The 23,359-nt window shown below is 42.9% G+C and overlaps 1 protein-coding gene across 1 annotated transcript in view; it reads left to right on the top strand.

Moving 5' to 3' along the window:
* Window positions 1-23,359, top strand: part of LSAMP (limbic system associated membrane protein) — a 1,027,179-nt gene that overhangs the window by 533,578 nt on the left and 470,242 nt on the right. The gene's annotated exons all lie outside the window — the stretch shown is intronic.

Raw genomic sequence — 23,359 nt, 5'->3', positions numbered from 1 at the left:
TAGCTCTTTGTAGGAGCTGGTACCCCTGAGGAGCCACCACTGGCCCTGGTGCCTGTCTAGTTTGCTATCAGGTGAAAATCACTCCTTTCGCCAGCCCTGGCTTGCCTGTGGGATCCTCAGAGAGCTGCCTCTGTACCTCCGCAGTGTGACAAAAGTCTTCATGAGAGAATTTTGCTAGCTGCAGGCTCTGAGAACTCTGCTCCCTGCAAGCCACTGATGGTGGTTTTTTTGCTTTACTGAACAGAAAAGATAAAGCTAAAAAACACTGGAGAAACCCATAAGAGGAATAAGAACAATGACAAAGCAGAGAAGAAATCCCAGCCAAAACCACTTTCCACTTAATGGGTGAGAAGAGGGGAAGCCTAAAGCTGCAACACAAATACTGATTATTCCTGTCAAGGGTTCACTGCTGTTGCTAAGTTACTGGCCTCTTTGGGAAACCCTTGAAGTATGGGGTACATTAGGAGCTCATTAGGGTCTCAGGGACTTATGCTAAATGTACGTTATGTCTCCATGCTAAACACACTTCAGAAATAACAACAGAAACTTCCTGCCCAGAGTTTAGATGCCTCAGATGTTTCTCTGCTCCCTCTTACGGCTGCATCACTCCATTTGTTCTTTTATGACAGCTGAGCTGTTTGACAGGATGGGAGAGGTTACCTGGAATAGATGGAGATGAGCTCCACTTCACTTTGTAAAGTTTCTGGCTTTTCATGAAAGTCCCTCTGCAGGGGAACGCAGAGATGGAAGAAAGATGAATGGAGGTGCATCTCTAATCTGTTTAGAGTGTAGCTTTAATGACACTCCAGGGACTTTGCATCACGTTTGTGCAGTGAAGAAGTCTGAAACTTAGAAATCCAGGGGTGCAAGCTCTGCTCCAGCATGTCAGGGAGGGCACTAAGGCCCATTTAACTTCAAGTTTTGGAGCCACAGAGCAGAATCCACAGCCCAGAGCTAGCTGCCTAGGTGTGACGGAGGAACCCCAGCACGCCGACAGCTGGTGGGAGGACGGATGAGTTGTCCTCAGGGGGGATCTAGGCAGCATGCCTGCATCCAGAGATATCGCACAGGATCTCTTCAGGGACTTAGTAGCATGTTGGGGCTTAGCAGAAAATGTGTATCTCTGCTGTTTTACATAATATTTAATGAATGATATATTAGTAGCCCCAACAGGATTTTGGTTTAATGTAATTTGTAAATTAAACAGTCCAGACTGGGCGGAGAAAATTAACCAGCAGGCTCACTAGGAACAAACTGCGGGTCTTAAGAACCTACAGCAACTATATTTACATGGATCATGTGCTGTTTAGCTAAGTAGGCAGGAATTAAATGCAGGAATACTCCTTCACATTGCAGAGTTATCTGTTTCCATAGCACGTCAGGCTGGTATCTACATTTGGTTTGGGAGCAAACCTCAGACTGTTGGTTTTGGGAGCAGTTTAGGAAAAAAAAAAAAATAAAATAAAGTGAAAGAGCTTTGTGTGTTCAGACCAGAACAGATGCACAGAAGATCAGTCATTAGTTTTCAAGACTTGATTTTGAGGATTCAGGGCTAAGGGTAGCAGTCAAAGAGATGAGAGAGTAGCTGTGATCTCAGCATCATCAAATCTGGTGGCTGAGATGGCGAAAAAATATTTCTAGTTGAGAAAGTGGTGACTAGCGAAGGACCCAGGTGGGGAAGATGAGGCCAGAGCTGTTCTGTGTCTTACACATGCAGGGCCAGGGGTTGCTGCCAGGTTTGAGGGAACGTGGGAAGAGAACTACAATGGGGGAAGCCAGTGTGCTTGTGTGAACCTGGCACTGATACTCTTATAGCCCAGCCATTTCAGAGGAGGCTTAGGCAAGTTCTCTACAGCTAGGTCTGAGCATGTTCCTAAGTTGTGTTAGTATTTTTCACCCATAGCATATTTTTTTGGTTCCAACCTGTAATTTGAAAGCCTGACATATTAAATGCTGCTAAGTGAACTTTTGCTTTGACCTGAATATTAAGTTTATCCTGTCCTGAAAGGATGGCAAAGCAATGAGTGGGGTAAAGCAGACAAAGTGAGCAGTCTGCTTGGAGGCAGTGAGTCAGAATAAACCAATTACATCCAGCCGGTCCACAGGGAATGGCACCTCACAATACATTTAATGAGCATGGGGACAAGGAGTGGTTTCTGTCACTCCACCAAGGAACAGACTGATGGCTTTTTGCAAGGGAAGTCCCTCTGGCGAGCAGGAATTCATGTCCCTCTGCAAAGGTCAGACAGCTAAGAAAAACATTTCCCCCCACCCTGGTTCCTGCATAAACCTGAAGCCACATACAAGTTTTCCCATGTGTTGTGTAGAGGTAGTTAAGGAGCTCAAAATGGCATTCACCCAAAGGACTGTATGGAGGGATCTGCTGGGGTTAGCAATAAGGATAAGAGAGTCTTAAAACTCAGTTCTGTTTTAGGGATTTTCAAGTGTTTTTCCATGTTGTAGGTTGCACTCTCCTGAAAGAAAATGCCTTTTATTTAAAGGCCCTTTATCTATCGAGCCTTTGAAGTGGCACAGCGCAGCCTCCGCTAGTGTAGCGATCAGACCAGACACTCAGGAAAAGAGTCTTTGTGTCTTAGTTCTGCTAAACAGAAGAAAGCCAGGGATCAAGCCACATGGCACAGACCAACTTGCCTCCACGCTGCTTAGGTATCAAGTTAGCCATCTCTATGGGAAGCTGGTTTTGGAAGGTGCTAGCTGGAGCAGCGCAAAACTCAGTGAGAGGGAGATGACTGTTAAATACTGTGGAGACGCAGGGCCCAGAGCTTGATTTCAATCCTTGCCCTGGTTTTGTTTAGCAATATGAGACATCATTTTGGTCCCATTTCCTCCCTGCATCAGAGGGCTCAAGTGAACAACTCCTGCTTCTAGGCCAGGAAGGAAGGACAGAACCTAACCTTCCTGTTTTCGCTTTGTATGATTATTTGAAGATTTAGACGCTTGGAGTGAGTATGACCATTCCTGTTAAGTAGAGCAGACACGAACAACACTTACGCACCTTCATACTGAGCTTGCTAAATTGCCTGCAAAGGCCAATAGTGCTCCCTCCCCATCTGCAGAGAAAGAAGTGTGGTTTTTTTTTTTCCTTAAAACCCCATTATTCCTTGTTGTAGTTGCAAAGAAAACTTTCCAAGCATGAACTAAGCCAAATCAACATAATATCTGCCTGAATCAGTTTCACTGAGGGAGAGGCAGTATACTGCCAGTCATTTGGGTGTGACCTTAACCGTGAAACCTAATGACTTGATTTTAATGTCCATGTTCTTTACTGTTTCCTTGCTCTTCATGCCAGCAAAAAGTATACAGGGTCAAGGTTTATCCATAACTTCTGACTGTGTTGGCTGTCAGCAAGCAAGTGGACGTTATGGAAGCATTCTGACATGGGGGAGTTTAAATCTCTGTCTTTCAGTTTTCAAGTTGTGTTCAACAGCACCTCATTGTTAAGTAGAATCCTGGGACCAGACTATTTAACCATATTCTGCTGGAAATCTGCCTTTCCCATGGATCCGCGGTGATGCAGGCCCACAGCCTCCATAAGAAAATCTATTGCGTGTCAAAAAGACAAGAGCTGCAGAATATGACTGGAATATAATGCTTATATGAATAACACAAGGAATTCAGTAGTAGTTGCAGTATTAATTATGTGAATAACGAGGATATAATATTCAATTGGCATCCTTAAAAATGCCCCTAAATCTGCTGCAGCAGTTAACATGTGCTTGGCTGGAGGATGCTTTAATTTGGGGCCCTTCACAGAGCTTCAGTCTCATTTGCTAGAGAACACAAGGCTCTGGCTCCCCTGCTTTGCTCGTAGGTTTGGGGGGACTAATTAACTGGTGCTTGAAAAGCCCTTGGAAGATAAGTATTCACTTTGATCGGCAATAAAGGGCCCTGAAATAGATGTGGAGGAGGACCCAGGCTCTTTGCCTACCGATAAGGCATGATTTCATCAGCATCATCGCAAGGTATCTGTCCCGCTACATCCCCTTAAAAAAGCTGCACCCCCAATTGTGGTACACCTTAGAAGCCAGGATTACTTTCTTTTCACAGTTATATATGCTCCCATCATGGGAAGCGACAGCAACAGCCTTGAGCATTTTGGCTGTAGTGGGGACTGCAACAGTCGCTTACTTTGCCGAGCATCACAGAATTAAACCCAACAGGCAGCTTGGCGAGCCCCGGCTCAGCATTAGTGCGGGTGAGTGAATGGATGCTGCCACCTAGCAGCTGAGACGGGTTCCTGCCGGCCTCCGAGACAGCTTTCGTGCCTTCTGTGCCAGGTCTCCTACCTTGAAGCAAGTTTGTTGACTATTAATTAGTTTCACAGGTGAAGGGCTTTTCTTTTTCCGTTTACATCATCATCACAGCATGTTGGGCTAAACACTTTGAGCGGTCTTTGCTGAAAACAGCAGCGCGAAGTTAGGAAGCTGTGAGTGCATCTGTGAATCCTGGCAATCCTAGCATTCGCATGAACATGTGTTTATATGTGCATTCGTGTGAGTTTATGTGCACCTGACCTTTCTAGGAATGAGAGAAACCTTTCAGGGGCTGGTGACCATAAGGCATGAGACAACTGCCAAGTCTAATACGCCAGAGTTCAAAAAGAGAGAGAGCTGACTTCTTGATTTGCCGAGGTAACACAGGATCACAGAAAATTCTGAGGGAAAATAGCTATGTTACTAGTTTGACCTTTATATGAGCAAATGCAGTCTCTGAAGATCAGGCTGTCTGATGCAGAGTGGACGCTTGACCTTCGAGCCAGGGGCTGAGAGGTCTTGGTGGTGCAGGTGGAACACATTTAACTGTATTTTTCAGAAAACTGAATGATCTCTGTAAGGGTCCGGTCCCTGTTGTACTAGATGTGTCCGAAAAATATGGTGTCTGCTGTGAAGGGCTATGGCCAGTGTTCAAGGAGACAGGAGGTACAGGACGTTAAGCTCTTCAGAAAAACATTTGGAGTGACTGGGAGTAGGGTCAGAAATTGAAATTTAAGGATTACCAGTTCATGTAAGCAGCAGACCCTATCCCATTAAAATGTGTGCGCATACTCACATATGTCAAGGGTGGTAAGAACAATCTGCTGTACAAAGTTGTCTTTGTTGCTAGTCTAATAGTCTTACATACCATTTTAATTCTGAAATGTTTTATTTTGAGGAAGGAAAGGGTGACTAAGGAGATTTATGTCCTGTCTGCCCCTTGCAGGGGCTGAAGGTGAGGCACTTGCCCCATGCTGCCCAAGTTCCAAGAGGTGAAATGGCAATGCCACCTACTTTTAGGCAGGTGCCTGTAGCAATGCACTTTCTCAGCATCATTGGCACACTATCCCCACCTATGTATCATATGCTTTCACCTCTGTCAGAACTGCCATTTTGCTTTGCTTTTGGCTGTGGCTTTGTGTAGGAGGTGGAGTTAATAAACACTGTTTTTCATCCTTCCCACTGAACCTTCCCTGTCTGCTTGTGTTTCCCTGCCTGTCCATCTTCACCCCATGGACATCAGCCTCTGCTGCTGTGCTGTGTGACCTTGTGGGTGGTCACGCAGTCATCCACCTGTACCCTCTGTCTCTTTAGCATCTCTTTCTGCTTTTTTCACTGCATATCCCCACCCTCAGCAGCCTCCCTCTCTGCTTCTCACACTTGTGCCACATGTTCATAGTCCTGCTCTTTGCCTTACCTCCTGACATCTACCCTACTGCCTCACTGCATACCTTCTGCTCTTGCCTCCCCACACTTTCCACCTCCCACCTTTTTTCCCCCCAATCTTGTTCCTATCTGATGCAATAGGGCAGAGAGGCACTCCTTGCCTAACCTGCTATGCAGAAGGGAGCCAGTGGAAGTGTGGCTGCTACCCACAGTGACACACGGTAAGGAAAAACCTCTGTGACACCAGAGAAAAGGGAATGCTGGTCTGTCCTTTGCCTCTTTTTGCTGCAGCCTGGTTCTTCCTTCTGCTGAATGATGAACTATGCAGCTGCAAGAGAAGCAGGCTCTATCCTACTTTCAGGAGATTTCTCTACTGCTTCCACACTGAGAGCCTGTGCAAGAGGGATTTTGGTTGCACTTCCATTGATGCTGACCAGCTGAATGACAGCTGTGTAGTTTGTAGGTGGTGATCACAAAGCCATAATAGAAAAATCTCTTACTCCACAAGATGCCTCTATTTGGGGTCTAACTGCTATTCTGTACCTCTGTATGCCCACAAATTGCTCAAGCAATAACATGTTTACACTTGAATTTCAATTGCTTGGAGTGCGTATCTGTTTGGGGAGTGGAATTCTCTCAGGAAATTAGGGCAGAATAGTATAAGAAATTGCTCGTCTGTATCAAACTAATGGCCCATCCAGTCCAGTATTCTGTCCTAACCATTGCCAGTGCTGGATACTTCAGGCAGACTTGTAACAACCCCCTGTTGTGCCCAGCTTTACAATGCTGCATAATAGGGAGACATTGCTTTCTGACCCAAACTTACGAGCATTTCATACCCCGAAGTGGGAAGACTAATAACCCATATGGATTTTATTCGAGCAAGCCTAGCTGCAGATGCTATTCTTGTAAGGTCTAATCCTTTTCTGAATCTTGCTAATCTGTTTTCCTCTATAATATCCTCTGGCAACAAGTTTCACAGGTTAATTATACGTTGATTGCACAGTCTTTCCAATCATAGACACAGTTCTGTTGTACCTCATCTTATCCATGTGTTCTTAAGTCTCTTTTAGCAACCTGAAGTGCCTGCAAATTTAGTTCTGCAGGAAAATAATGAAAGAAACTCACTTTATACTGAATTCTGCATGCATAACCCTTGAGTTGCTGATATTATCTCAGTTTCCTTTGAATTCAGAGCATGCTTCTTTCCAAGTAATCTATCCAGCATAGCTATAGAGAACTTTTCCCTGGGGTTCTGCCCTACTGCTCATGCCTCTCAAATTCACTATCCCAAGCTGTCTATAACATTCCCCACTCCCACGTCAGTGGTATGTCATCTAGCCAGACTGCTTTATGTGCTCATATTCCATATTTCCTGCTTTCTGATCTTCACAATTCACATGGATGCTACAAACTAGGACCTTTTGCACTCCCAGAGGACAAACATCTGCTGCCAACCAGCCCTCATCGCTTTGTGGCCCCACTGTCTTTCAAAGGAAAGCTGGTGATTACTCCAAACAGCATAAGTGATGTCTATAGCACATTTCCCTGTGGAACCAGGAGAAGTGGCCTGAAGTATGCATGTTTTCTCTGTGTGCAGGTATAATGCTTATTTTTAGAAGCTTTTGATGTGCTAGGTGCACTCTGTCCCCAAAACTCCTTTGCTCCCCGATAGATATGTTGCATTTACTGAACGTGCTGCAGATCTGTATATGTTTATGAGTGATACTGTTAGTATCTGTACTCTGTCCCTGTTAATATTGTCCAGATTAATGTATAATGGAAGCTGAAAAGTACCTTAATCTCCCACATTATTATCAGCCAGTGAAGCATGGTTACCCAACATGGTGTGATCTTGCACCCACTCCATTCAAACCGGCAGTGGATTCTCAGTCTGTTTTTTCCCAGGCTGCATGCCTCTGCACTGCATTTTTTTTTCTGGTTGAAATGGTGGTTCCCGTGGTTCTCTGCTTCTGATGTCCTGATTTTGGCCTTGTGATCTTTTGGACTCCTACACCCATCTGCAGTTAGCTGTTCCATGTCATCACTTGGTCCTGATCCAATGGGTCTTCCCTGAGCATGAGCAAGCTGTGGATTTATCTAGGCACATAGTCTTTAGGATTACTGAGTATATCCAGTGCCTGCAGTGGATGACAGACTGCTGCTGATCCTTACTGTCTCCCTCTTGCCCCTTCCCAACAGTATTTCCCATTGTGTGAATATCAGCTGAATGTGTGTCCACTTCAGATCTCTTTACATACTGATTGCACTTGTCAGGCCAGGTAATCACTAAAAATCTCAGCTTAACAGAATGGGAAAGTGAGGCAGAGGGAGGTATAATGACTTGCCCGAGGTCATCTTTTTTCTCAGCCTAACATCCAGCTCTTCTCTTCTTGTCACTTATCTCAACTACAGGGCTAGTTTTCCTCCTGACATGCAATTGAAATGCTGCTGTGACTCCCACACTTCTCTGTTAAATGGCTGCTCTATAAATAAGGTTTCTATTGAAAATGGCACATTTGAAAAATGCTACTACATAATTATTTTTATTCATTGTGAAGGTTTTAATTCATCACAGAGAAGCCCCCCTTAAAAGTCAGCCACCTTAGGCATTCCTCTTCCCTCTTCATGCTCTAGAAAGGAAGAGCACTCACACCTAACAAGAGCCAAATTAAACATACTGATACAAACAAGAAAGTGCAGAGAGCAATCACTGAGCAAATCCTCTTGGAGCCTCATTCAATACGGGGTAGAAAGGTAATTTTTCCTTATCCGTTGAAAATATCTCCCCTGTAGCACATGGAAGCAGATACATGAGCAAGTGGCTATAACAAGAAGTCTAACATCTGTGTGTAAGCAGGAAAAGGTAGGGCTGAGTGGGGGTGCGCTCACTGTTTTAAGTTGCATGTTGAAGTCCTTCCTTGCAGAATTCTTTCCACTATTTGATAAAATACTGATATATTTTCTGCCAGAAGTTTTCCTTCCTTTCTGTATTGTGTCCAAAAGTCCAAGCAACTCATAAAGAAAAGTTCTGCTATGGTCATAAAATAGATTGGAAGTTTGAAAAGAAAATAAGATGATATTGCTTTGAGAGTTGCAGGGTGGGCTGGAAAAAGGAAGAGTAGCAGCAATGATGTTTGAGCTAGTCCTTCCTGCTTCTATTATTACTGTCCCTCTTTCAGTGGTGAAAGGATACCAGCCTCATCTCCCTATCTACAGCACTGTCATACTTTTGCAGGATGGGAAGTATATTGAAGTGATTCACATAAAGTACTTTGTGATCCTGGGATAGAAAGGGCTTGGGAAGCAAAAAATGCTTTTCTAAGCTTGTTGGCAGACACCAAGGGATTCACAATTCTCCCTCTGGTAATGAACTCCCGCAGAGAATGTACCAGGCGTAATGCCTTTCTTTAATCCATCTGTGTGGGGAGGGTTTTATGGAGCCCTCCTTGCGTCTGGGAAACGGGGAATTTAAAAGCCTCTTCCCAGCAAGTCTGAACCCTTGGAAATAACACTGGCATTGCAAAAGAAGGTGGCCACCTGGTTCTCTGGGTGCCTGCTGTCAGGCAGCAAGGCCTAATGAACCTCTCAGGGGGAGCATCCGCAGAGGGAGGATGATGAGTCTAATAGGCGCTTTGGTCCCTGGGGTTGAGAGGCATAAACAGCAGCAGGGATGGTGCTTGTGAGGGGGGAGATGGAAGTCTGACGAATGCTCTCACCGTCTTCCCTCTCAGCATCAAGCTTCCCACATATGGTGGCTGGTGATGTGTGAAAGAGGAGATGCAAAGTTGGAACAGTGGGACTCATCTCTTCATTTTGGAACAGAAATACTTCTCTTCCCTGCCCGCCCTCTCAGCCCAGGTGCTGCCTCTGCTGTTGGCTCAGGTTAGCTGCTCAGTAGGTGTCATCAGCTTAAAAGGTGCCTGGGCAGCTGAGAACCTGAGAAAGCTGGGGGTGACTCTTCAGAGAACTGGGGATGTTACATGCTCTGTGGATTTGATGCAGAAGCTGCCACTCTCCCATGATTGTGACCTCAGCCACGATCACCTTCCTGACTTATAAATCAGCAAAAGGGAAACGGGACCCAGCATAGGAGCATCTACCTTTGTCACACCTCTAGCTATACATAAGCATTTCTCTTTTACCTCATTTACTGGTTGCTGGCCTAGCTATGTCCAAAGCTCAGTCAGCCAGCTAACACTTTCAGAGGAAGACCGAGGGCTGTAGATAACATCAAAAATAAATGATGCTTTCTCCTTCTGTCAATATCTGTATATCTTTAGAAGAGTTGTACTTAATGGAAGTACCTCACTCCACATTTACTAAAGGTCTGCCATTTTCCAGTAAGATTATACACTGTATATTCTAACCTGTTACTGTAAAACTACTGAATTTTGAGAGTTAGAGAAGGAACTATTGCTTGCTTTATTTTTTGTTCCATTCTGCAAAAAGATGTGACAGTAGTTTATATCTGTAATGAGTATGATCAGTTCTGCTTATACCAATACAATGATACCTAGAGTGCCTGAATAACATGATGATGGGTATTGCACAGGAAAATATAGAACAGGGTAAATACTATGATCCAGGTAAATATCCTGGCTTCAAAACACGGTCTTCTAATGTGCAACATCTGCCACTATCAGGCTGAAAATTGCCTTAAGGATTTTGGAAATTAGGTCATAACAGGGAAGAAATTTCCATTCCTTGGTAGAATTGTATTGCCATATGGAATTCGTGAGATACATTGCGTTTGGCTTGTGGGAAGGACTGGTGGACAAGGTTTGAAATAGTTTCAGCCCCAAAAGCAACTGAAATGCTAGGAAAGCTAAACCTTGGCAGAAAGCCTTCAGGATCTTTTCAGCATTCCTCCTCTATCAAAAATACATTAGGTTTCTGCACAGTTTCCTGTATAAGAGGGGAAGAGGGAGTTCTAAATCTCTCTTTGAACAGTCAGTGTGTCTCCCTTTTGCCCTACAAGTGCTTGCAGAGAAGTCCTAACATACAGGTGGAAAGGAAATAGTGCTTTGCCACTGACTTTCTGTCACCTTACCAAATCCCTTTGTCCCTCCTTGTACCACTTTCCCCTCTGTGATGGAAAACTTATGCTGGAGAATTTTGTGGAGGTTTTGTCTTAAAGAGAAAAAAAAAATAATAATAAAAAAATATACATATATATATAAAAGTAAAAAAAATACTTTTTTGTAGTATTTTTAATGGTCTCACTGTTAATGTCTCCCACACTTGTGCAAGATGAAAAATAACTAGCTCAGTGTAAAACTCAGCTTTGTAGACAGAATTTCTCCATTTACAAAGCTCAGAAGCCTCTTGTTTGTTAACAAGACTCCTTCATGCCTCCCATTAGTCTCAAGGTTGAACAGAGCATGCTGCAACTGGCTTTCTTCCCCAGAACAATTAGGAAAGCAATATGAAACACCCTTTATCTTTAAGCAGCCAGATCTTCAGCTTCCATAACCCATTCCCAAGCTAGAGGTTTTTGAACATTTCAGCTGAACTTGAACTTGCTTCAGTCTAAGAAATCCTCTTGAGAGTACCGTGACCTTATGGGTTTGGTATGCTCTGAGTAAAGACACTGTCAGTCCTGCAAAGAGCTGATCCCTCTTCTGTTCCTTAACTTGTTTTGTTTGTAAAGTGAGCTGTCTGCTCATCAAGAACATCATTGCAATGCTACTTTCCAGGGATTTGTCTCCCATCTGTGTTACAGAAGGTATTAAAATTACCAACACCAAAAAGAAAATTGAAGTTCTATCTGTGAATACATAAGGCCTCCAGTATTTGAGTACAACCTTCCTATCTGGTGGTCAGTAAATGCAGAACTCAGTTGCTGAATCCAGACCTCCATGAACTTTTGGGAGGCTTAGATCTGTGTTTGATGCCTATTTGTAACAAACATTTTCAGCAAGATCAAACCTCTCCTTGGCCACTGCTCAGTAAGTTCTTCACACCAAATTATTTGAAAGCGATTGGACATACAGCTATTTTCAAACTGTTGAGATCTTTACAGATGTAGAATTGAACTTATTGAATTGTTAAGAGAACCAATGCAAAGAGTGTTAGATCATCGTGTCACTCACCCAGGTCGTCACAGTTCAAATATCTTTACAGGTGTGTCCCAAGGTTCCGTTCTTCAGCTAAATTCACCCAAGGGGTATGTCCAGCTTCTGTGCAAGGATGTAGCCTCACCTAGATAGGTCTTCATAACTGCTTGAGTCTGCTGAAGAGGATTTAGTTTACTGAAATTCAACTTCAAAAGAAGTGAATTTTCAAGATCTCAGGAACTCTATAAAAGTACATATGTAATTCTACAGTAATGTGTATTTGCATGTGTGTGCATGTAATATGAACTTGCTTTTATGGCCTTTTTCTTTCTTAGTTGTTCCTTTCTTGCCATAAGTTGGTCCTTCCACCTAAATAGTCCACTATTTGTGATTACCCCAGGGTTTCTGTATGGGTTATGTAAGGGTTGCTTTCAATGTCAACATATTTGAAACAGTAGTTTATTATATTTATTCCTACTTATTTATTTATTATATCCTATCTGACATGTGACTGTAGTCAGTAAGACTATACAATCTTTCAGAGTCCTAAAGAAAGACTATTTGTTATATGTTAGGGTCTAAGCATGCTAAATCACTCAAAGTGGGTTTAAGTTTACTTACCTGATTAAAGCTGAGCATGTGGGCTCAGACCTAAAGAGGACCTTTAGCAGAGTAGAAAGATGCATTAGGGTAGGATTCTAAGCACCCACTGTAGGAAGACAACCCTGGCTGACAAGGCAGAGCTGAATGACATAACGTCCACTGAGACCAAATAAAAACATTTGATCAGATTCTCAGAGCTCAAGAGAACTGAGATCTAGGATTCAAGGCCTTACCTGATTATAAACACTGACTGAAAGGCAGGAACCCCCTTCAAAGATTGCATGTCCCAAACTGTCCTCACCTTGCAGCAGTAATCATGCTTTGTTCATTTTTGCTGTCCTTTAGTGAAGAGAACTTAAGAGGGGTAATGGCTGATTGGTTTTCTGCTACCACATAAACGCACTTTCTCCACGCGAAAGTAGGCAATGTCTTTTTCTTCATGTCCTTTTACATCTTTGTATTGTATCTATGTGGCATAACATTTCTGGATGTATGTACAATCATGTGCTAGTGAAGAAAAGCATGTGATGTGTTTCCATACTGAGGATCATTTGCCAGGAGTCTCTGTTTTGAATTTAGGACCAGACACCTACAGTTTTAAGGAACCTGTAAGAGCTTGAGTCAGCATCTTGGGCTCAGGATATGCAATTCAAGCTTACACAAACTGACCATGCTTTTAGCTGCAGTATTGAGGAAGCCCATGATGAGGAAATGTGGAGTGTATTTAAATTGTGAAGACTAAGTGTACATTGCAGAATACTTTCTGGATTTTCACAGCATTTCAAATCTGTGGGCTGAGAAGTTTGTGTGTACTACTAAACAAGATTTAGGAGCAGAGACTCATTCAAGCTTAAGCCAACAATTGTTGGTCCAAGTAGCTCATTCATCTGTCTTCCACACTTCATCATGGTGGAGGCTGAAAAGCTTGTGCTGAACAAGAGAAAGAATTGATACAGGAAGTGTGGCTTAGTGATTATGAACCAGACCAGGACTCAGACAACCTGGACTCTAGTCATAGCTCTGCTATGGACTTTCTGGGTGGCCTCCAGCAAAAATCTGAAGTTATGTCTGTGTTAATAAATTAAATGTATCTTGCAGCATTCCAGGCAGTAAAGCCACCTGGCACTGAATGGCTGAGATCTATGATAGTAAACCACTATAATCCCTAAGACAATGTAGCTTTGTGAAACCCATCCTACAGGGTCCTACAAATAGTCCCTGGATCATCCATGGCTGAGCATTTTTTGGGGTAAGAGCAAACTTTAACAGGCCAAATCTTACGCCGCAAACTTGCTTACAGTTTATGAACACTATTGCAACTGGGAACATTCCTGGGCACATTCAATTTTACTACTACAGTGCAGGCTTAGCTGCTGTAGTCACATCTCAACTGATGGTCTGGGAGAACAGTCAAGCTCCTACTGAGGCAAGAAGTGGAACTCTGCCACCTTCTCTCCCCTTTTACACTCCATTGTTTTGATGGGAAGGGGCCGTAGTTACAGGGCTTGAAAGGAACTGTGGGCACTCCAGCCAGGCTCATCACTTGGGCCAGAACGATCAAAGGACCAGGACAGCTGGGCATACCACAGTGCACCACTCTTCCCTGTATCTCTAAGATGAAGATAACAGTTTTCCTGACTCAGAAAATATGATTTAAGAAAGCACACTGACTGTTGAGGTCAATAAAAACTCTTAAATAATTGCTGTATTAGCCAAGCACTGTCCCTTTTTCCTTAAATTGCTCCTGCATTTGTGGAATCATCCCATATGGGCAGGTTATTCTGAACTGTACATGACATGTTCCTCTTACAGTCAGCTCCCCAATACACAAAGTAATGCTAGGTAGGAGATCTGTGTCTTTGCTTCATCTAAACTAATACTTGCTTGAACAGTGGCTAGATGAATCAGTCACTGATCCCACATGACAATTTCTATGCCTTGATCATTGATAGGGATTGAATGATACTTCTGGCAGCTGTAGAAAAGCAAGAAGTAGGTGAAATCCAAGGATCTAGGAGATTTTCAACACCTTAAAATATTTTGATTCTGCTTTACTACTGACTAGGCCAAGAAAGGTTCTTTAAATTCTTCTTGCAACAGCTGCTTATACATTCACTGTGGGGCAAAACCCCCTAACCTTCCAGTCATTCTCATCTCTTATGCGTTTCCTTTGGGAGCACAATGTTCAGGTTTTTCAGCATTTTTCTGGTGGTGTTCACATTAGATTAGACAAATGGAACAACCAGAGTTCCCAGTGAAAAGGGAATAGTGTAATATGTCCATTCTCTGGCTTGGGCACAGTTGATTTTAGATGCACCAGCTGAGCCTGTTTATTTTCTTTTTGTCTCATCAGCAGGTGGATGGTGCTCCTTTTTGCAGTGATGCTCTTTGCCTTAGCAGTTTTTGAGAAACACCCTTTTAAGAGCTGAAAGAATCATAATGTGCATTTTTGTAATATAGAATTATAATTTGACATTTCCAAAGTCAGATCCTCCTAAAACTCCCTTCTTTGGGATTATGTAGGACTGGGAGATCTGCACAGACTGTTAAGTGAGAAAACAATGTAACCCTTCCCCAGCTCTTGCAATTTCTGGCTGTCACCACCACCCCGTTTCTACCATATAGGTCAAATTCATACATTACAGTATCTTTTAAAGGCACTCTGGTAAGGTTATACAATGCAGTTTTAAAATACAGTATTGCTACCTGAGTCACAAAAGAGACCTCCAGGACCTTCGGAAATCCTGTACACCAGACTCCTGGAAAGCATCCGGTTTCACTGATGGCTAAAATCTTATAGATCTGAAATTCTATGAATGTCAAATGGAGCTGCAGTGAAATTCAGATGTAAGTATCCTTTTTGCCAAAGACACTGCCATAGTGTGCAGAACAACGTTCTCCAGTATCTTATTTAAAGGTAGAATTTTCCCACAGTAACATACATCTCTCTGTCTCCTATCAGTTTCGGTGGCTGCTATACTTGTCTTTTCTTCTTCTTTACTGACCTCTGCCAAGATCTTGACAACACACTGACAAGATACAGTCTTGTGCTTCCTGCCATTCATTGACTACCCTGAATAAACTCTTTGTTCATTTTTGCCTCCCACTAGAGCTCAGTGGTCCTTTTTCCCTGTCTGTAAGAATGCAACACAATTAATTTGTCAGGACCTGTATGGTATGAAGGAACCAAAGCTTCACTGAAATTAGAATGGTAATAATACCCAATGCTGATAGCAGAGGAAGTCATACTTAGCATAACTTCAGGTAACACTTTCTCCTCATGAAATGCAGTAATGCAGTTACATGTGTAAACTCCTACTAACTTACACCTGAAGAGAATCACAGAATCACAGAATGTTAGGGATCAGAAGGGACCTTGAAAAATCATCTAGTCCAATCCCCCTGCCGGAGCAGGAACACCTGGATGAGGTTACACGGGAAGGTGTCCAGGCGGGTTTTGAATGTCTCCAGAGAAGGAGACTCCACAACCTCCCTTGGCAGCCTGTTCCAGTGCTCTGTTACCCTCACTGTGAAGAAGTTTCTTCTCATTTTTAAGTGGAACCTCTTGTGTTCCAGTTTGTATCCATTGCCCCTTGTCCTATCATTGGTTGTCACCGAGAAGAGCCTGCCTCCATCCTCATGACCCTCACCCTTTACATATTTATAAACATTAATGAAGTCACCTCTCAATTTCCTCCAAGCTAAAGAGACCCAGCTTCCCCAGCCTTTCCTCACAAGGGAGATGCTCCACTGCCTTAATCATCTTTGTTGCTCTGCACTGCACTTTCTCCAGCAGTTCCCTGTCCTTCTTGAACTGAGGGGCCCAGATCTGGACACAATATTCCAGATGCGATCTCACCAGGGCAGAGTAGAGGGGAAGGAGAACCTCTCTCGACCTACTAACCACCCTCCTTCTAATACACCCCAGGATGCCATTGGCCTTCCTGGCCACAAGGGCACAGTGCTGGCTCATGGTCATCCTGCTGTCCACCAGGAACCCCAGGTCCCTTTCCCCTACACTGCTCTCTAATGGGTCGTTCCCAAACTTATACTGGAACCTGGGGTTGTTCCTACCTAGATGCAAGACTCTACACTTTCCGTTGTTATATTTCATTAAACTTTTCCCCGCCCAACTCTCCAGCCTGTCCAGGTCTCACTGGATGGCAGCACAGCCTTTTGGCGTGTCAGCCACTCCTCCCAGCTTGGTGTCATCAGCAAACTTGCTGATAGTACACTCTATTTTCTCATCCCAGTCATTGATGAATATATTGAATAGCACTGGCTTTTTTTAGAGCTCAGATTTTTGTACCGTTTCCACAAAAAAATTCCTATCTCTTCCTATTTCCTGCCTTCAAGTCAATAACATCCTCTTTCCTCCCTGGTTTGTACTCCTCTAAGTCATTAAATAAAGGTTTGCATTTCTTACTTTAACATTCTGTCCCTGAAGCTCTTTCTTCTTTGTAATCATGTTGTCAGGGAGGTTTGCTGGAATCCACACCATGACTGTTCCAACCCCAACTCAGTAATCGTGTTTCTTCGTTTTCTTCTGTGTCAAGGAGAACTGTTTTCCTGAGAAAACAGACCATGTTCCCACTCCCATCTCTTTATCCATACATACCTTTTTTCAAAAAACTTATCTGAAATCTGCATAAATGCCACGTTTTCTTTAGAAATACCTCGGTCAGAATAATGATCATTTGCATGTTAATAGCTCCATCTCTGTAGGTGGTTGTTAGTTGTTACTGGTCTCGCTTGTTAAAATGAATGCAAATCCTTTTTCAGTCCTAATCTTAATTGCAAAATGATTGTATTTTTCCATAATTCCCTATATTTCAGTAATTTTAATCTATATCAAATATGATTTCTTGACATGCTATCATCTGCTTGGTCTATTATGTCTAGGCTCTGCACATGTTCCAATAGACTTGCTAATTATCAAAGCAATTTGGTGTTTGAACTGAAAACAGGCCCTTAGCCAATTCTTTCCCACCAAACTTTAGTAAAGAATGAAATGAGTCTTGAACTTGTACTTTGTGTCTTGATTCCACTCTCTTTGCTCTTCATCCTTTCAGCTGTATCTGACAGTGAAGTGACTGACCTGGCAAAGTGCTATTGGCACCATCATTTCCACTGCGGGGGAGTGAGGTTACTGAGGTGAAAGGTTCCCTGTCATCATCAGTTCAACATCTGTGCCCTTTGCAGCACCAAATACTTAGTGTTTAGTACACACAACAATGTAGACTCTGCCTTTTGAAGGGACAGTACGAAAAGAAACTGTTTTGTTCCTGATGCTGTTGATGACGCGCTGTGGATAACAATTCCCTCTGTGGAGGTACAACTGGCAAACTGCATAGATCTTCCACAGCACACAGTGCTGTAGTGGCTCAGTTTGGAGGATGGCTTGGGCACTGAAAGTGTACTGTGATGACTTCCACCTGGAGACACCACAGTCCTGAGTAAAGTGCCCATGTGCTTTTCCTCCGCTGTGCAGGAAAAGTTAAATGTACATAAATGTGAGTCAGGAAAGTCAGAATGCAGAAGGAGTGTGACTTTTACCATAAACCTCTTAGGGACTTAGCTATTCCTGCTCATCATTGCTGTTTTTGAACTTGAACTGTTACAGAATCATAGAAATGCTGTTTGGAGGGATCCTTTGGAGAGTTCCAGCCCAGTGTCCTTCTTGGTTGCTTCTTGTTTGGGTTTGGGAATACCTGAGGGTGCTGGGCAGTCTCTGAGCTGGTCTGTGTTGTTTTCTAGGAACTGTCAAAACTGTAGCGGTCCTTAAGAGTGACCACCACTGACTTTATACCAGATCTATGCAATTTCAGGGCTGACCCTTCTCAACTTCAATGGGCTGAATTACTCTTTACTATCTACTCTGTCTATTTGCAGCACAAAATGACTGCCACAAAAGCAGGGGCCTGCTGTGACAGGCTCTGTGCATACTGTCATGAGACTTGCACAAGAAGACAACTTTCTGAAAACAAGCAAAAAGACGCTGGTATGATCTTAGCCAAACCGTGTAGGTCTGTGGTCCTATCATTTCACATTGCAGAGAATCCCAGGCAACCTAATCATCCTCAGGGAGAAATGCCAAATTATGTAGTATACTCAGATCCCACAAAAGAGTGAGTATTATTTAACCACTGCAAATCTGAAAGTTTGTATGACTTCTTGAAATTGGCAGTACCAAACTCCCAAGATATTGCAAATCTGCTTCCTCACTTATCTTTTATCCAAAGCTGGAAGCCCTTTTCAGGCTGTCTTCGTTGTTGAAGACAATGTTCTCCTGAGCTGAGCATAGCTAGGCACTGTAGGGGCGCATATGTGGGGAGGTGGAGTGTGGGGTATTATGCTATAAAATAATCCTTTATTTTTGGCTTATAGAACACCAAATTCTTGTAGGATAATTGCAGCTTGTCTGTTCCAGGAGAGCAGGAGAGATTTTCTTGAGTACTCTCCCATGTCTGCAAAATGGGTTTCATCTATCTAAGGCAGAGCTTTCCAAAACACAATCTAGTTTCATGGTTGTTTCAGGGAACCTCATAAACAGACATGCTTGTGGAGATGAGCAGACTTTAGTATATGCATTAGCATATGCATCTTGTACATTCATTCTGCTTTAATATCACTTCCCAGTGTGAATCTCAAAACGGTCTGCATCTCTTATAGTTTCCTTTAGAGCAACAGAAGGAGAAAGGCTCCTATTTGACAGCAACTTAGCCTGTGAGGTAGGGAGGCTATAAGAAAATAAACTCATCCAATATGTTTATCTGCCCTTTGTACTGCAAACCCACCATGTTGAACTAAATCCACAAAGCTGTTTATTTTCACATGCAACAACACAGTGCTGGCCATCTTCCTTTCTGCCAGCAGACTGGATACAGAAAGGGAAAAGTAGGTCTCCAAACTGTCAGCAGCTGAGACTTGCACTTGCAACCCACCTCCCTACCTCACTAGTAATCGTAAGAACATAGAATCTTCTCTGCATAACCTCTCAGTGGAACAGCCTGCGTGCAATTACTTTTGTACTGACATCTGTGAGCTGTCTTCTCTTCCTTGTGTTGACTGATCCAACATCCGTGTTTAAGTGCAGCTCACTCAAGTCGGTAGGTAAGACAGCCCTCTCTCCTTTGGCTCAAAGCCCTAACAAAGATAACATCCACCATGGACATGGGAACTCCAAGTTTCAGGACTTCTCTGCTTTGGGGTGCTTGAACTCCACCCTTACCTCCAATACCAGCAACCTACTCACAAAGCTACACTGTCCTTTAGGTCCAGTGTTCTGCCTCTAGAGTTCACAAGGTGAGCCACAGTGGGAAGCTGTCACACAGTAGGAAAGGTCTCCTACCAAGCACAAAATCTCATGGAAAAACAAGTCACACTCATGTTCAGTTTCACATAGTCGCTGGAAGTAAGATCCCTCTTAAATCTGCTGGCCGTACTCTTCCTGTTGTAGCCCAGTATGCCAGCCTGATGTTTTCAGGATGAAAACCAACTCATGTTGAACTCATCATTTCTCTCAGCCCAATGATCTGGGACTCTGTGTCCAGTTTTAGGCTCAACAATTCAAGAAGGATATCAAGAAACTGGGGATGGTCTAGTTGGGACAGCTACTAAGACGATCAGGGCTTGTGGTACATGTCCTATGAAAACAGGCTGATTTGATCTAGGCTTGTTTAATGTAGTGAATAGGAGGCTAAAATGTGAACTAGAAGCCTATGGCACTTGAAGTACAATTGCAAAGACAACAGGACTGAACTCTTCCAAACAGCAGCAAACAGTAGAACTTTGGCAGTAGCCCCAAGCTGTGAATTGAGAGGTTCAGATGGACATTAGGAAAAGCTTTCACTGGGAGAGCGATGCACAAGTCCTGTGAGTTGTGGAGTTTTCTACCTGGGGGCTTTCATGACCCCCTCGAATACTGTGTTGAGTTTTGGACCCCTCACTACAAGAAAGGCATTGAGGTGCTGGAGCACGTCCAAAGAAGAGCAACAAAACTGGTGAAGGGTCTGGAGCACAAATCTGATGAGGAGCGGCTGAGGGAACTGGGGCTGTTTAGCCTGGAAAAAAGGAGGCTGAAGGGAGACCTTCCTGGTCTCTACAGCTACCTGAAAAGAGGTTGTAGCAAGGTGGGTGTTGGTCTCTTCTCCCAGGTAACAAGTGATAGGACAAGAGGAAACAGGCTCCAGTTGCACCAGGGGAGGTTTAGTTTGGATATCAGGAAAAATTTATTCATTGAAAGGGTTGTCAGGCATTGGAACAGGCTGCCCAGGGAAGTAGTTCAGTCACCATCCCTGGAGGTGTTTAAAGGACACGTACATGAGGTTCTTAGGGACGTGGTTTAGAGATGGACTTGGTAGTACTAGGCTAACAGTGAGACTGGATGATATTAAAGGTCTTTTCCAACCTAAAATATTTTATGATTCCGTTCTATGATCCTATGTGAGCTAGCATGGGAAGAGCCAAATAAACTCTTTCATCTCCTTTGTAGTGAGTAGAGACTAAATGTAATAAATGTAGCCTTGAGACTGGTTCTAAAAGGATTTTTTTTTAATGACAGGTAGCTTATTTTAGGTCTCTGTGAGACCATCTTTTCCTGCCTTGCCTATGTCTTTTTTTGGTAATCATCTTCTCTACGGCAGTTCTGTCTTTATTGGACAGCTATGTCTTGAGAGCAGTATAGCTGTGAGCATTTGTGGGGTGGAATTGCCATTGCTGGTTTAGTGTGGTTGTTGGGAAAGATTAGAACAGGTTGGTACTGTGTGAAGCTCATGTCACATGCTTTTATCAAATACACTCATAGTGGGATCTAAAAGTTTTATCAGCATGAATTTGGGATGCTTGTTTCCTTTATGGCTGGGAAAGCAGAAAATGAACAGGGCACATAAAAACTTATTTTATTCCTTCCCGAAGTCTATTTCCAAACCTCCAGTACTCACTGAGCATTGTTTCTGCAGTTATAGAAGGTAAGCTGAAGTACATCTGATGGAAAAGGGGAATAGATCACCACTTCTTTGGAGGGTCCTTATGAAGGAGTGATGAGGCAAGAATGGAGAGGAAAAATAATCACAGAGAAATTATCCTTGGAAGAGATCAATAACCTGAAAATTGCTCGTGTCACTTGACGCCAGAACAGATCTATTTAAAAACTTTCCCTCTATAGAGGAGTAATCTTGAAATTGACCCATTCTGCCTGGTTTATTCTTTTCATGTTAAAGGAACAAATAAATTATTGAAAAAGTAATCCTGCCCCTTTTTTTTTTTTCCAACCAAATAATTGCAGCCAGCTTTTTTCTGTCATGTATGCAGATTCCACCAACTACAGTAGGGTTTGGAAGGACCCACCAGTGATCTTTTTCGTAGTATAAACATTAAATACAGCTTGCCCAGATGGGGAATGATCTAACAAATGAACACCCTAGAGAGCGATTGCAGGGAACACTTCCAGAGATTAAGGCAGACAAGCACATAAAAGTGATTATGGTCTGTTACCTTGTGAGGCCTGTGGATAACGCTGGCGTACAGATAGATTGTGACAGGAAGAGGCGAGCAGACTGGGGGAGGTGGGAATGGAGAACTACAAAACAGTTCATATGATGGCAAGCTGCAAATGGAGATGGTGGTATCCTTTCCACTGGAGGGGAAAGAAGGTTGTAAGAAGGGGCATAAACATATCAGCCAGATCAGCATGGACCCCACACAGCATCAGAGAAGCGAACAAGCAGGAAGACTCTTTTTTTCAAATTTTGGGAGATTCTGTTTATAATGTGCGTTACTCATTTTCCGCCCTCAGTCTCACCAACTATTCATTCTATTGGAAGAGACATAGTCCAGCAGAGGTTGGAATAGCACAAAAGGATAAGAGAAGCCAAGCACCTAAGCCAAGTGATGGCGAAGTATTGCCCTGGATTTTCAGGCTCAGCTCATGAGATGCCAAGCAGTGTTATTTTAATTCCATAACAATGAATTAGTCCCTGTTCATACTCTCTTCTGTTCTTTCTCCAGCTTATTTCTTCATGGAAGGATAACTGAAGAGTTACTAATCTAGATTTTTAGTTATCTACAGTTCCACCTGTGTTAAGCTCTTTGATTTCCTTATGCCTTTTGTTATAAATTTAAATTGGTATTTATTTTGCTTATTGTAAGATGGTGAATTCTGTGCACTACTAAGTGTGTGATATTTGCAAATATGTAGTTACTGTTCCTGTATGTTCAGTTCAAGCTAGTTGTATCCTTCTGGAGTGCCTTTAAGCCATGTTCTTATTCCATTCTTGGCTTTTACATAGGTCAATATTTCAGTGGTACTTTGGCTTGAATTCTGCCAGATTCACATTGTTCTTGTTTAAATAAAGCCTGTAGTTTTCAATTTCACTTCAATTCTCATTAAGAAAATGCAAAGCTTGCAGCACTCGTTAAAGCATAATCTGAACAGTGCCAATAGTACCCAACTCATGAGTCTGTAGGGAATAGGAAGGATGAATTCATGAGTGGGCTGGTGAGGTCAAGCAGATCAGTTAATAGCTCTGGAATTTCCAGGTAAACTTCTTATGTTACTATTTTCTAATAAAGTCAGAGCTTACACCTGTTTTTCAGGAAATATTTGTACACTGAGGAGTCCAAATTCCTTTGATTTACGTTTCTAGTTACTTATTTCTCTTTCTTGAAATGGGCTAGAGGCCAAGGGCCAGACATTCAAAGGTATTCAGGCATTTCATGATGCAGGTGGATATGTAGTAAAATGCTAAAAAAACCCCATTAGCTTGCTCACCTTTCAATTAAACCAATAAGTATTAGGTATTCGTGTGCCTTTGAGAATGCTGCTTTGTGATTACCCCTATCATTTAGACATCATTTACGTCTTTTCAGAAGCTTTGTCTGTGCTTCCATTTCCACTCTGCACAATTCAGACAATAGCTTTTCTTTCCCTTGCTACTCTATTGAGAACATGGGTATGTTATAAACAGGGTCATATAAAGTCCCTTAAATGAAAGCACAATAAAAGCCTCTCTGTTGCAACTATGAGAATTGCCTGCT

The sequence above is a fragment of the Patagioenas fasciata genome, chromosome 1, assembly GCF_037038585.1.
Source record: "Patagioenas fasciata isolate bPatFas1 chromosome 1, bPatFas1.hap1, whole genome shotgun sequence".
Taxonomy (NCBI): domain Eukaryota; kingdom Metazoa; phylum Chordata; class Aves; order Columbiformes; family Columbidae; genus Patagioenas; species Patagioenas fasciata.
This window is presented reverse-complemented; position numbering and strand designations above follow the sequence as displayed.